The sequence below is a fragment of the Schistocerca cancellata genome, chromosome 4 (assembly GCF_023864275.1).
Source record: "Schistocerca cancellata isolate TAMUIC-IGC-003103 chromosome 4, iqSchCanc2.1, whole genome shotgun sequence".
NCBI lineage: Eukaryota > Metazoa > Arthropoda > Insecta > Orthoptera > Acrididae > Schistocerca > Schistocerca cancellata.
The window spans coordinates 610423171-610436850 of record NC_064629.1 but is presented as its reverse complement, the minus strand read 5'-3'; the positions used below and the strand labels follow the sequence as shown (position 1 = coordinate 610436850).

At 41.5% G+C, this 13680-nt stretch overlaps 1 protein-coding gene across 4 annotated transcripts in view; it reads right to left on the bottom strand.

The window, feature by feature from the left end:
- The window catches only part of LOC126185203 (protein O-linked-mannose beta-1,2-N-acetylglucosaminyltransferase 1-like), an 842885-nt gene that overhangs the window by 284028 nt on the left and 545177 nt on the right, over positions 1–13680 (bottom strand). The gene's annotated exons all lie outside the window — the stretch shown is intronic.

Here is a 13680-nt window from a genome sequence, read left to right as displayed (position 1 = left end):
GATACTACTGCATGAAAACTACAAAGACATATAAAAAAACGACATATTTCAGTGGATGGAGCATCTTTCTCCATGTTGTGATTCATAATACGCGCCGTGGCATAGTTGCTGAGCACTAAGAGGCGGCTGTGCCAGAACACTGTGTATAATGGAGCGACGCGTGAATTTGGTGTCCCTGCATTCGCTAACCGTGAGTCAGTTGTAGTGGTTCAACGATTTCATACCAAATATCAGGCAAAAACTCGAGGGGCAAAACAATCAATTGGTGGTACAACACATGTGAGACAGGTTGCTACGTGGTGCGGAAAAAAAAAAAAACTGTTCGCTTCGGTAGTTGCGCGGTCAGCACGGCGGATTGCTAAGCGAAGAGGCCCGGTTTCGATTCCTGGCCAGGTCGGAGATTTTTCTCCGCTCGGGTACTGGGTGTTGTGTTGTCCTTACGCTCGTATCGTCACAATTGGCATTCCACTGTTGAAATGGCTGTATGGGCACGTCTCGAAAGCGAATAAATTAAACCAAAACAGTCCGGGTGGGACCCCGGCAAAGAAGGTGGAGTGTGTGCTGGAATCATTTGTCCGGAGCCCGTTACTAGTGTAACTCGTGTTACAAATCAGAACTTGGAAAGATGTTCTAGTCACTTATATGTGTTTATTTTCTGTATGTCTTTTTTTCGAGCAATAATCTTCTGAAACCTTGGAGATAACCTATGAATAACCCTGCAGGTCGGCTATTACTCACAGGAACAGTCACAACAGTCAAGCATCTAGCTGCGTCGGTCTGGAGCGACTTAAGGTCTAATGAATACAGAAATCCAGTAGTGGGTAAGGAAGACGCCGTATCGGAAGAATTTATGGAAGTGTAATTCTCCCAAAAGTAATGATGCCCACAAAACCACATAGCCGGGACATAGTCACAAAGGAAGTATGCGACCATGCTGAAAAGTATATGTAGTCTGCAAAACGCTGAATAGGTCGATGAGGGAAAAGTCATTGACTGAATGCAAAATGACTTTATTAATCCAATATTATGCGTTTCGTCGTTTGCCATCATCAGATATCCTAGAACTTCGAGTAACCAGTGGGCAAAATACTTCCATGCTATAGCGGTAACAAACATTACCAGACTAATATAGTCTAGATTAGATTAGTTTGCTCATGTCTGTTACCACTAAAATATGTAACTAATATGTACTTGGGTTACTTGAAATTCCAGAATATCTGATGATGTCAAACGCCGAAATGTGTAATATTGTATTAATAAAATCATTTTGCATTTAGTCACTGACTTTTCACTCAGTGACCTACGCAGCGTTTTGTAGACTGCATATACGCCACAAACCATCGCTCCACCAATACTTCAGTGTTGTTTGTCCATCTGGGACCTTAAACAAGAAGGTTAAACGGAAGAGAGAGACAAGTATGAAGTTAAGTCAGCACATGAGAGTGACAGAAGTGCTCAACAAACTCCAATGGGAGTCACTACAAGAAAGGTGCTGTGTATCAGGTGCAGCTTGCCTTTCACAGTTGAGGGCCAACTTTCCAACACAAGTAATAAAACACGTCATATCCCCAGACTTACATCTCACGCAATGACCAAGTGGGCGAAATTAGATAAATTCTTTCATATACAAGATAGTACAGAATATATTTCTTCCCGCTACTATCATCAAAATGGTTCAAATGGCTCTGAGCACTATGCGACTTAACTTCTAAGGTCATCAGTCGCCTAGAGCTTAGAACTAATTAAACCTAACTAACCTAAGGACATCACACACATCCATGCCCGAGGCAGGATTCGAACCTGCGACCGTAGCGGTCACGCGGTTCCAGACTGAAGCGCCTTTAACCGCACGGCCACACCGGCCGGCGCTACTATCATCGAATGGCCCTTCACCATATACTGTAAGTGGCTTCTGGGGTACAGATAACAATGTAGTGTGTTGTGTCCAGATAATAGAAGTACCTCAAAACTGTCTAGTTAGCTGCTCTTTGAATATTTTAACTTTCTGCTGCAAATTTCGAATATGCCCAAAAGACTTTCTCATAGTTGGAAGCCGTCACTAGCCCTCACCTAGCCTTGCGTTAAGTGAGGTTGGCTACCTTATACAGGAGAAATGAACACATAAGACAGATCAGTACGACAAAATAGTTTCAGTAAGTCTGGTTTAGCATCTCTTTGATGACGAGACCCTTGTTGATGGAACACAAGCATAAAGTGAGCAAATACGTGGAAGAAAATGAACCATCATATTTTTTAAGGGAAACCATCCTAGCATTCATCTCAGGTGATTTAGAGAAATGACTGGAAACTTTAATGTGAATGGTCCGATATCGGTTGAACCAGACTCCTTCCGAATGCGTATCCAGTGTCTTGCCCACTGTGACACCAAGGCCTCTTTGAAACGAAGAGTGTCTTTTGTGGAAGAGGGTTGTTTTTTCTACTAATTTATTATTCCTTACTTTTGAGAGTCCGGATAAAATATGCGCAAGAAGTGCGACATATATCATTCTTATGTGGGAAAAGATTAGTTCCTCTGACGAAAATTCAATAGCAAAATGATTTAAGGATGTTTAACCGTTAAGCGACCATCTTGCTCTTGACAGGACAAACTTTTGCTGCACGTGATCCAAGTCACTGTCTCCTCTTTGAGTCCGCATGGGGATTTTCATAGAGGACCAGCAATCCTTGAAGGGGAAAGTGGAAGAGGAGATGAGAGGAAGTGACATGTTTAAGCTTTGAGATGACACATAAGCAGCTGTCATTAATGAAAAGAAATAAAAATGAAAGTTCGTGAATGTCTAATTTACCAACAATTCGAATGAAACAATTCAGGCGATTATGTGACTATTTATAAAATGTCCAAATTATATAAAACAACTGCTTTATGTTGTTTGTTTACATTTTCATACGAAACAAATCTTGCAACAAACCTACTGATTCAGTCCCATGACTATGAACGATGCGTATCCCCATCTACTTCCACTATGGAGGAATGGCATTTAACTTTAATCAGTTCACGAAAAAGAAAACAAATTCAGAGAAATTTTAATTAAATAAAGGAATATATTAATCAGTCACTGCTTTGTACTTCATACGACCATACGGATTTTCAGGGCTTTCACCCATGAACTTCAGTATTGTTGCTTCTTTACAGCACATTTAATTACTTGACACGTGGTCAACAACCGTATACCGCCACAGAGCAGCATTCTTTTGTGGCCCAGTGTTGGTGCAATACTTAAATTAACTGTATCCAGAGGCATGGTGCTCACTCATCATCATCATCATCATCATCATCATCATCATCATCGTCGTCGTCGCATGTAAGATAATTTCGGAAAATTCTTCAAATTTTAAGACTTCTATGACCTAGTTTCACATTTAATTAGAGGTGGTAAGAAATAATGCGGTATTTTATTGCAATGTGCAATTTAATTTAGGTTAAATCAATTGTTCCTCAGTAATCACCATATTGCAGAGCTCTGCATAGAACTGTTATATTTATAACAATGGTATAGCAACGGAATGTGCGAACTAGCCAGGACAATCTTGTGTAATATACGCATTCACAATTTTGAGCGATTCTCTTGTTCCATAAAAAAAAGTCGCTATATACGGCATCGGTCCTTATCTCTTCAACGTACGTCTAATTCATGCACGCCCTTGATTACCTAAGTATCTCAATGCCGAAACTGTGGAACGATTCGCTAAACGCCGATGTTCAAGCAGGAGCTACCTGCGTAATCCATTTGGCAGAAAATGAGCAATCCGTCATAGTCAGGGCAGAATATACGCAAAGCTTAATACAAACACCTTCTACAAATTTGTTAGTAATTTGATTGTCTGAGAAGCGACTTCGATTAATATTCGTCTGCAAGCCAAGTTCTCTGCCTGAAATGAACACTGTTAATTGTTTCATCTGTTCGCAAGATGGCTTGGCGTACATCTCTTCGCGCCAGGTCCAGATTGAATCTCGACAATACGGTATGTTGCAAACTGTTTCAAGAAGAATCATAATATTTCGGCATTCTGTGCAGAAGAATGCTTAAGCAATGCTACCAGACAGAAACTTTAAGAATGAGAACGAAACACGTAGAATATTACATCATTATGTTTTCTGTGTAACAATTTGGTCTGGTGGCATTAACAAATCGAATACCTTCTACACTGAAATTCTTCTCTTACTAAATATTCATCATATTTTTACATAGCTGCAGTTACTTTAACAGCAATCTGAAAATTTTTAATTATGTACAGCTATTTAAAAATACCTGAAAAAACGAAAAAAATTAAGAAGTGAAAAGATTAAGAACTGCACTGCAAGATGTGAGAGAAAATCCTACGTCCCGTAAAGCCTATTAGAACAAAAGAGCTTTATAAGGTAGTTGATATTAAATTATTAAATACTGAAAATTACCTATTTTTTACTTAGGACGTATAAAAAGTTACCCAGAGAGAGAGGGAGAGAGAGAGAGAGAGAGAGAGAGAGAGAGAGAGAGAGAGAGAGAGAAACTATGTTGATGCGTCGTTGGTTTCTTATTAGATGACCCAAAAGGAATATTGTGTCTCACACTCTTCGACAGGCTAATTACTCTGCAACGTACGTGTTACAATACTTGACAGATCCTACTTCTCGCGTGCGAAGCCATCATCTGATGACAATTATCCCCCAGAACATCAATAAGATTGTCTTTTCAGTTTCAAATACGAAATTGTTATACCACAGGCAGAGGCAAGAAATCATCGAAATGATATATGAATTTCCTAACTGATATAGAAAAAGCAGCATCAAGTCTTCAGAAGACTGAGAAGTACGAGAAAACTCAACTGAATTCTAACTTGTGAGCTGTGTGAAAATGGAAATTTGGAGAAACCATATGTCCTAATCCTGATTATTAAACAGATTCGGACACCATTACTCTTTTACGCCAGCGTTTATATAGAGAATATGGGTGTCTGACGTTTTGTACTATATCTTGTGCATCGCAGACAGTCGAAAGAAAAATCATGTCACCAGTTACGATTTATTAACACGAAATAAATTTTTATATTTATAGTTAGATTCAGCCTACCGCAAAACGAGGTACTCAGTTCACTTTTCTGAGACGTCCTTAGAACGTTAGCGAGTCAGCAATCGGACCAGTTACTCGTACGACATCGTTCGTTGCCAAACGATGACCACGAATGTCGCCTGTCATTAAGTCTGTGAAAACATGGACGCCACACAATGAAGGAACTGGACTTTCTGAGAAATTTTGTGATTTTTTTTGCGTGTTCATATATTTGGAGCACATTGCCCACCAGTTATGATGGAAGTAGGTGTTAACTTCAAGAGTTATAATACAATGTGACAGCTTTTCGAAGTTGTCTCACATTTCATCTCGCGCATGGCGAACAGCGTGGATGTTTTGAGTCCAAAATCTAAAACCTGAAATATGCTACTTCTTACAGTTCAAAGGCAACAACGCAATGTTTGGTGAATGTGTATGTGTAGGCCATTATATTTTTTAAGCTGGATAGCATCTCTGGGTGGCTGCTATTGGTTCTGTCCTTTACTCTCGATCAATAGGAATTTCATCCGTTGCCACGATACATGACAGAGATGTTTACCCATGCCTGCAGGCGATTAACAGATAAAACGAATTTTCGTGAAACGTTTAAGGTTAGAAAACGACGAAAAGATTGTCTATGGACTTTGAGTGCTCATGTGAGGACTACTTAATCGCCAGGCTACGAGACACTGCCCGAAGTACGTAATTTCACGTTCCATTTGATCCAGGCAGCTACTTAACCAACATTACGGGCCAAGTAGGCGAATGTGCTGTTTAATTGAGGACCTACGATCTTCTGAACTAAGACTGAAAGCTACAGCATCGTCACAATTTACATAACTGAGGCGGGGTAATGTAAAATTATGACGAATACTTACGAGAGCGATAGGAGTTTCACAAATAAATTTTTGCCAAATAAATGTGTATATTTTCCGAATTTCAGATTGCGCATATGTGATACTAACGTCTTAAAACTTATGATGGCGAAGAGACTCAGACTTTCATATTTATTTAACGTAGAGGAGGGTATCAGTAACCATCAGGCTGTTATAGCGTCATTGTTGAAAGTTATGTTAAGGATACACACACACACACACACACACACACACACACACACATACACACACATTTATACATATTGCTTAGCAAATGCGCTAAAAAAATCACTGATTACTAGAGCATTCAAGAGTGAATGTTCATATCTGGGGCTCAAAATGTGGAGAATCAAAAGTGAAAATTCAAGGGTATTGAACAACATACATTAGGCCGACCGATATCGTGAGGGATGAGAAAGATCTGGCATAGTGCATAGCCATGATAGATAGTTAACTGAAACCCAGAGAGAGAGAGAGAGAGAGAGAGAGAGAGAGAGACGGGGGAGAGGACAGACGGAGAGAGATTGCATCATCTCAGATTTAAACACAACTGAAGTCTGGAAGAAATCCAAATGAGCGCAATGAGCACAGTGCGAGAAGTGTTCATTGAATTCGAAAACAATATCTTCTCTAGAGAAATGGAGAAATATTCTAAGAAGTTTTGGTCTCGCCTAAAGTCAGTTAATGGATAGAAGTCATCTGTACAGTAGCTTTTTTGATGAAACTAGCAGCGAGAAGCAGAATGGCAAAGAGAGAGCCGAAAAGTATGGGAGTTCATCCTTCCGATCATCATACGGACATTGTAGCAGTAGATGTAGAGACGTCTGTGCCAAGTACTCACTCTCAAAACACTTCTTGTCTTCTACGTCCTTGAGCCGCACTAGATTTCCTAATCCGTTGGGAGAGAAACGATGTGAGTGCAGCTGACTGGCTGTTGTAGGACAGACTTCCTCAAAATTCAAAAAGCTTTAAATATTTAAATAAGGAGAACTGGCTTGTATCAACTAAAACAAGAAAGAATGTTCATAATGTTAATATGTTACTTTTTTTACAGTAGCTAAAACAGCACGGCTCTGGAAGAGCCATTAGCAGAGATACAACGCCATGGAGGTTGAAAATAAAACGTAGGAGTGTTGGAGGGGCTATATGAGTCAGTGGAAGCAGTGGATCCGGGGCGTGGTGTGGGAACCTAGCCTCGTAGTTTGTCGGGCTGGAAGTTTGGGGGCTGCTGAGTGAGAGAGAGGGAGAGAGAGAGAGAGAGAGAGAGAGAGAGAGAGAGAGAGAGGGAGGGAGAGAGAGGGAGGGAGGGAGAGAGTGGTCCACACGCTGGCAAAGTAGAAAATATGGGCTAAAGGGGTGTGTACCATTCTATTACTGCATAAAAACCATGAAGTGATCTTATACGCGGCAAACCGCTGACGTTTGTTCGAATACATATCGCCGGATGAATATCAGGCTGCACTAGTGCGTCACGTGAGTTGCGAAATTGATACGAAATGTGAGGGACTCCTGTCTTGTGTGATTCTAAACCATTCTAGTAGAGACATGATCTATAAAGGAGTAAGAAAAGCCGGCCGCTGTGGCCGAGCGGTTCTAGGCGCTTCAGTCTGGAACCGCGGGACCGCTACGGTCGCAGGTTCGAATCCTGCCTCGGGCATGGATGTGTGTGATGTCCTTAGGTTAGTTAGGTTTAAGTAGTTCTAAGTTCTAGGGGACTGATGACCTCAGATGTTAAGCCCCGTAGTGCTCAGAGCCATTTGAACCATTTGATTAAGAAAAGAGACGCCTCGTATTGTGTTTCCGAGATGTTCTCTCTCAAAAACTGTTGTCAAAATATTCTCATCGAAGGGCAAATAGACTACTGGTTTATGCGACTGAAGCCTTTCTGCTTGTAGCGATAAACTAACGACATTTCTCATATGGTCTCACGGCAGCGACATTTTACACATCTTTCTGCGCCATCTAAACTCTCTCCCGCCGAATTATCGATTTACTACGTGAAAAGATTTTTCAGATACCGCTATGAGTCACAAAATTTGTTAACTACTTAAGTTATTTAATTAGCAACATGTTTGGAGGTTAGACATCATCAGGCTACAGTGGCAGTACAAAAACATTTAACTTTAATTTTTATGTGCAATCGTGTTAAATGTTTTTGTATTTCCATTATACCCTGACACAAGTGCACATAGGTAAGTGCACACAGGCATTAAAATTAATGTTAGTAATTAAATAATTTAAGTAGACAAATAATTTTGTGACAGGTAGTGGTGTTTAAAAAACCTTTTCGTATTTTTTGAAACGATCACTGTCGACTAACAGTTAATGTGGTATTCAATCTGTTTACTATGGTTGCCTCCTCCCCTTACTTCGTGTGTTGGTGTCTGCACATTATGACAAGGCCTATACGGGAAGCTTCCGCACAGAGATTTATGTCTCCATGCCAACAGCTGCTAGCATTCAACAAAACGCTAGAGGATGCTCCTTACTTTGGTGCATAGCTCTTACCCAATTTCTGACCCTGAGAACTTGGCAGCTGAGTTGGACCACTTCAAGAGCATCTTTGGCGGAACGATTACAATCAAAAACAACGTAGACACACTTTCTGGTTTAGAACTACTAAAATTTCTGATTTATTTGAAAAAAAAAACTTAACGCACTCAAGTGAGACTGGATTACCGTATGTACTTACAAACTAGGACAGAGTGTCCGCCGCTCGTGGTCTCGCGGTAGCGTTCTCGCTTCCCGAGCACGGGGTCCCGGGTTCGATTCCCGGCGGGGTCAGGGATTTTCACCTGCCTCGAGATGACTGGGTGTTTGTGTTGTCCTCATCATTTCATCATCATCCAGGAAAGTGGCGCAATTGGACTGAGCAAAGATTGGGTAATTGTACGGGCGCTGATAACCACGCTGTTGAGCGCCCCACAAACCAAACATCATCATCATCACCAACTAGGACAGAGGGGTTGGTCTGAATTCTGAGTAGACCTTTTCCTGGACTGGGATGAAGGGCGGTTTTTGCTGTTGAGTTTTCGTCGCTTTTGATCATATGTACATACCACCAAGAGCGTGTTTCTCGTAATTTGTTGGTGATTTGTTACTCCCATGCCTGCAGTTAACTGTTCTACCCAATTCGGAACTGTGTATGCTATCTACGAGCGACATTCCAGAGAAATGTCTTACCGAGGACCTAATGGACATTATTCTTTGTTGGCTTCTTCCGACCCGTCAGAAACTTGTCAGATCTGTATCTGTATCTTCTGCATAACAGAAGAGTGCTTTCACAGTGTAGTATTATATTTGTGTTCTCATCATGATAAGATTGTGAATAGAAACCGGGTGAACAGTGAAACCCGGTGCCTACTGCTGTCGATCATCATCATCTACATCTTCGTGACTACTGTGCAATTCACACTTAAGTGCCCAGCAGAGGGTTCACACTATTTCTCTACCGTTCCACTCTCGAACAGCGATGGAAAAATGAACGCTTAAATCTTGCCGTGCAAGCTCTGATTTCTCCTATTTTATTAAGATAATCGTTTTTCCCTACAGGTGGCCAATTGAAAAGATCTCGCCGCAACGAAAAAGACTTTCTTTTAATAATTACCACCTCAACTAGCGTGTCATATCCGTGACACTCTCTCCCATATTTCGCCATAATACAAAACCAAGCGCACTTTTTTGAACCTTTTTCGATATCCTACGCCAATCCTACCTGGTGATGATCCCATACTGCACAACAATACTCTAGCAGAGGACGGAGAAGCATAGTGTAGTGGATTTGTTGCATCTTCTGCCAATAAAACACAGTCTTTGATTCGCGTTACCCCACAACATCGTTCTAATGTAAGTTGCTCGGTATTGCCGAAAGGGATAGCCGCGTGGTCTAGAGTGTCTTGCCACGGTTCGCGTGGCTCCCCCTGTCGGAGGTTCGAGTCCTCCCTGGGGCATGGGTGTGTGTGTGTTGCCCTTAGCGTAAGTTAGTTTAAGTTAGATTAAGTAGTGTGTAAGCCTAGGTACCGATGACCTCAGTAATTTGGTCCTATAGGAACATACCACAAATTCCCCAAATTCGTAATTGTAATTCCTAGGTATTTAGTTGAATTAACAACCATTAGATTTGTGTGATTTATGGTGTAACCGAAATTTAACGTAGCCCTTCTAGTACTCATGTGGATGACCTCACACTGCGTTATTTAGGATCACAATTGCCACTTTTCGCACCATACAGATATCTTGTCTAAATCGTTTTGCAACTGGTTTTGATATTCTGATGACTTGACTAGATGGTAAATGATAGTATCATCTGCAAGCAGTCTAAGATGGCTGTTGAGATAGTCTAGAGAGCTAGATGTCACCTGCCACCAGGAGTTCCGTATTAATAATGCCACATGTCCACGCTATGTGGGATCTTGCAGACAGGTGTGGAATTGAAGCCTGCGCAGTGGCGCAGAGTCTGGTGATCAGGAACTTTATATCACTACTCGTCAAACTGCTATAAAAATGGTTCAAATATGGACGACGCTCAAAATGCATCTACGAAGCTATAACAAGAAACATAACCATATAATGCCTCTCACTCTTACTCGCCCTCCTGATTAGTACAAGAGCTTCCACTGTTCTAGCAGAACTGATGCTCCCACAACAAGACACCTGTTTAAGTTTTATATGTTTGTATACAGCTTGAATCCGAAGTCCATCGACAAAATTTCCAAAGCTGTCCGGAGATATTTTCTGAATATTTTGGTATTAATGACCAGTGGTCTCCAATGGCTCATTATCCAGTAAATGAATTTCGTTTGACAGTAATGAGTCGCGGTAGTCCTATTCCGTGGTCAGCTTGCTCAACAGGCATCACATCAATGGACTTCTTCTACTTCTTCTTCTTCTTCTTCTTCTGGGGCATATGAAGAGCTTAGTTCACGAGACTCCCGTCGATAATCAACATGGACCTGGTTGCTAGGACTGTCACAAACGTGGAAGCAGTAGGCCAAACTCCTGGGATTATTGAGTGTGTAAGACAGTCGATAGGGTATCGCTATACACTTTGGGTGATCACAGAGGTAGAAATTTTCAGCAGTATCTGTAAGGGAACAGACTACGTTTGTTACATAATGTACTCTACACTGACAGAACAGGCTGGCCACTCAGTGCTAAATGCGTACGTATTTCCTATTAGGGACGACGTTGCAGTACTTTGAATTTTGTCTTGTACGTTTGCATGATTGCATATCACAGGTTTTTTCACTGTTGTGAAGACATTCCAAAGAAACTATGGAAGCTGAGGTAACAAATGGCTCTGAGCACTATGGGATTTAACTTCTGAGGTTATCAGTCCCCTAGAACTTAGAACTACTTAAACCTAACCAACCTAAGGACATCACACACATCCATGTCCGAGGCAGGATTCGAACCTACGGCCATAGCAGTCGCGCGGTTCCAAACTGTAGCGCCTAGAACCGCTCGGTCACTCCGGCCGGCGCGGTAACAAATTAAATTAATAATTATTATTACATTATTACTCTATAGCGAGCCACCGGAGACCACGGGATATTTGTACTAAAATGCCCAGAAAAATCCCTGACCAACCTTCGAAATTTTGTCGGGTTTTGGTTCACCCTGTACGTGTTTTACTTAGACATGCTGACGAATTGTTACGCATCGGGATACATGTCTACAGTTTCTGTAGTTATTAACATTTCGTTTACCCTAACATTACTGTTATATTTATTTATATTCAGACGAAATACTTGCTGAACACTTAAGAACGGCCCACGGATGAAACTGGTCACGGTGAGAAATATGTGGATGTAGCCAGAATTGTGATTTGTTCAAAGTATTAGTAACAGTTGATGATATCGTGCACACAATATTAATAAAAAGTGGTCAAAATAATAAAGTATTTAAACACATTATATTCATGGCAAATGCGGCTTGCACAGAGGGCCGCCGAAAGAGGATGATGCAAAATGATGTCTGCCTGCAATGACTGGCAACTCGTAACAATGTCCTCCAGCAGCATGTGAGACGTTTTTATACTCGCCGTCCCTTCGAGATGTAAACAAAATGGCTGTGCAAAAGCGAATAAATATTTAGTTGCAGTCATTACAGTTTAGCTTCCATGCTACTTCCCAATCTTCCCAGTCGTCTTCCGTTATATCGCATAAACATTAATGGTAATAGCTTTTACATCATGATATAGTCTGGTGTTATCAAGCATTGCATGTTGTCTGTAAGTGAAAACGTGAAGTTCTTAGCAGTGGAAAAGAAAGCTACCAATCTCTCTTGCTCAGCTACGGCGGAACGCCAAAGGGCCGCGCAATTCCTGGCTGTTGGAAATTCCCGATAGCCAACCGATTGAACAGTGTATATGATGTGCGGCGTGAAACGTCACACAGTGTCTTAACCACTGCAAAAGCTCGCTCATCTTCATCAAATAAAATCCAAGACAAAAACACGAATGTCCTGTGGCACTGTTGGCTGGGATAATCACTAGGAATTCAACCGCCTACACTAGGAAGTATAGGTTAGTAATGTTGTACTGTCCAGAGTCCGTATAGTCGAATGCATACATGTCTGAAGTAACGGACACTGCTGACGATCTACAGCTGTATTAAGTTAACGAGATGTATTCGCAAATTGTGAATTTGATTATACACCAGCTCTACAAATGATCAGCGACAGACGAAAACTTTTGCCGGATCGGGACTCGAACCCGGATACATGCATGCACGTCTGAAGGATGCTGCATTCGACTCTACAGACACAGAACAATACAGACGTTACCAACATGTATTTCATACCACAGCAAGGCAAAACGTCGAAAATAATAATGTGTCTCCCTGTGCGGGAGTCACAGGAATACGTGCGAGCATGGGATGTAGACTTCGTGATATGTGGAAGATCGGGCCGGTCCTGGAGGCGTGCACGGATAACCAAACTGTTTAAAGCGACGGCTCGCGTTAAGCAGGAAATCTGGGTTCGAGTGCCGGTCCTTCACAAATTTTTATGTCACTGATCATTTGTACAACTGGTGTATAATCATATTCGCAATTGGCGAATACATTTCGTTAAACTTGTAAGGTTTTATTTATTCGCTCTTCAATGGGTACTTAATCTTCTGTGAACAGTGAACCTTAAGAGAGAAGTTAAATTATTTTGTGTAGATGATTCAGACGGAGACAGAACGAGGTGGCAGAGTGATTAACATGCTGGATCAGTTCTATGTAATGCTGGACGAAAAAAAAAGCCGATGGCGTCGGCAAAAGAACGGTCTCGCCCAGGGCAGTGTGCTGGCCCCCTACTATTTAACCTATACACCAATGATCAACCAACACCGGAACGTACTACCCATTTCTTGTATGCCGATGATCTGGCCATTACAGCGCAAGGAAATAGCTTTGAGGAAGTAGAAGGGAAATTAGATAGCTCGCTACACGTAATGTCTGAATACTATAAAGAGAACTCCCTCAAACCAAATCCATCTAAGACACGGACTAGCGCTTTCCACCTCCGCACAAAACAGGCAAACAGGAAGCTGAACGTCACCTTGAATGGCAACAAACTGGACCATACGGACAAACCAACATACCTTGGTGTCGTGCTGGATAGATCACTGACGTACAGATATCACTGTGAAAAAACCTGCCAAAAAGTTGCTGCCAGGAACAATATTTTAAGAAAACTGTCGAATAGTAAATGGGGAGCTAGTCCGACTGTATTACGAACAACTGCTCAAGCACTTTGCTTCTCCA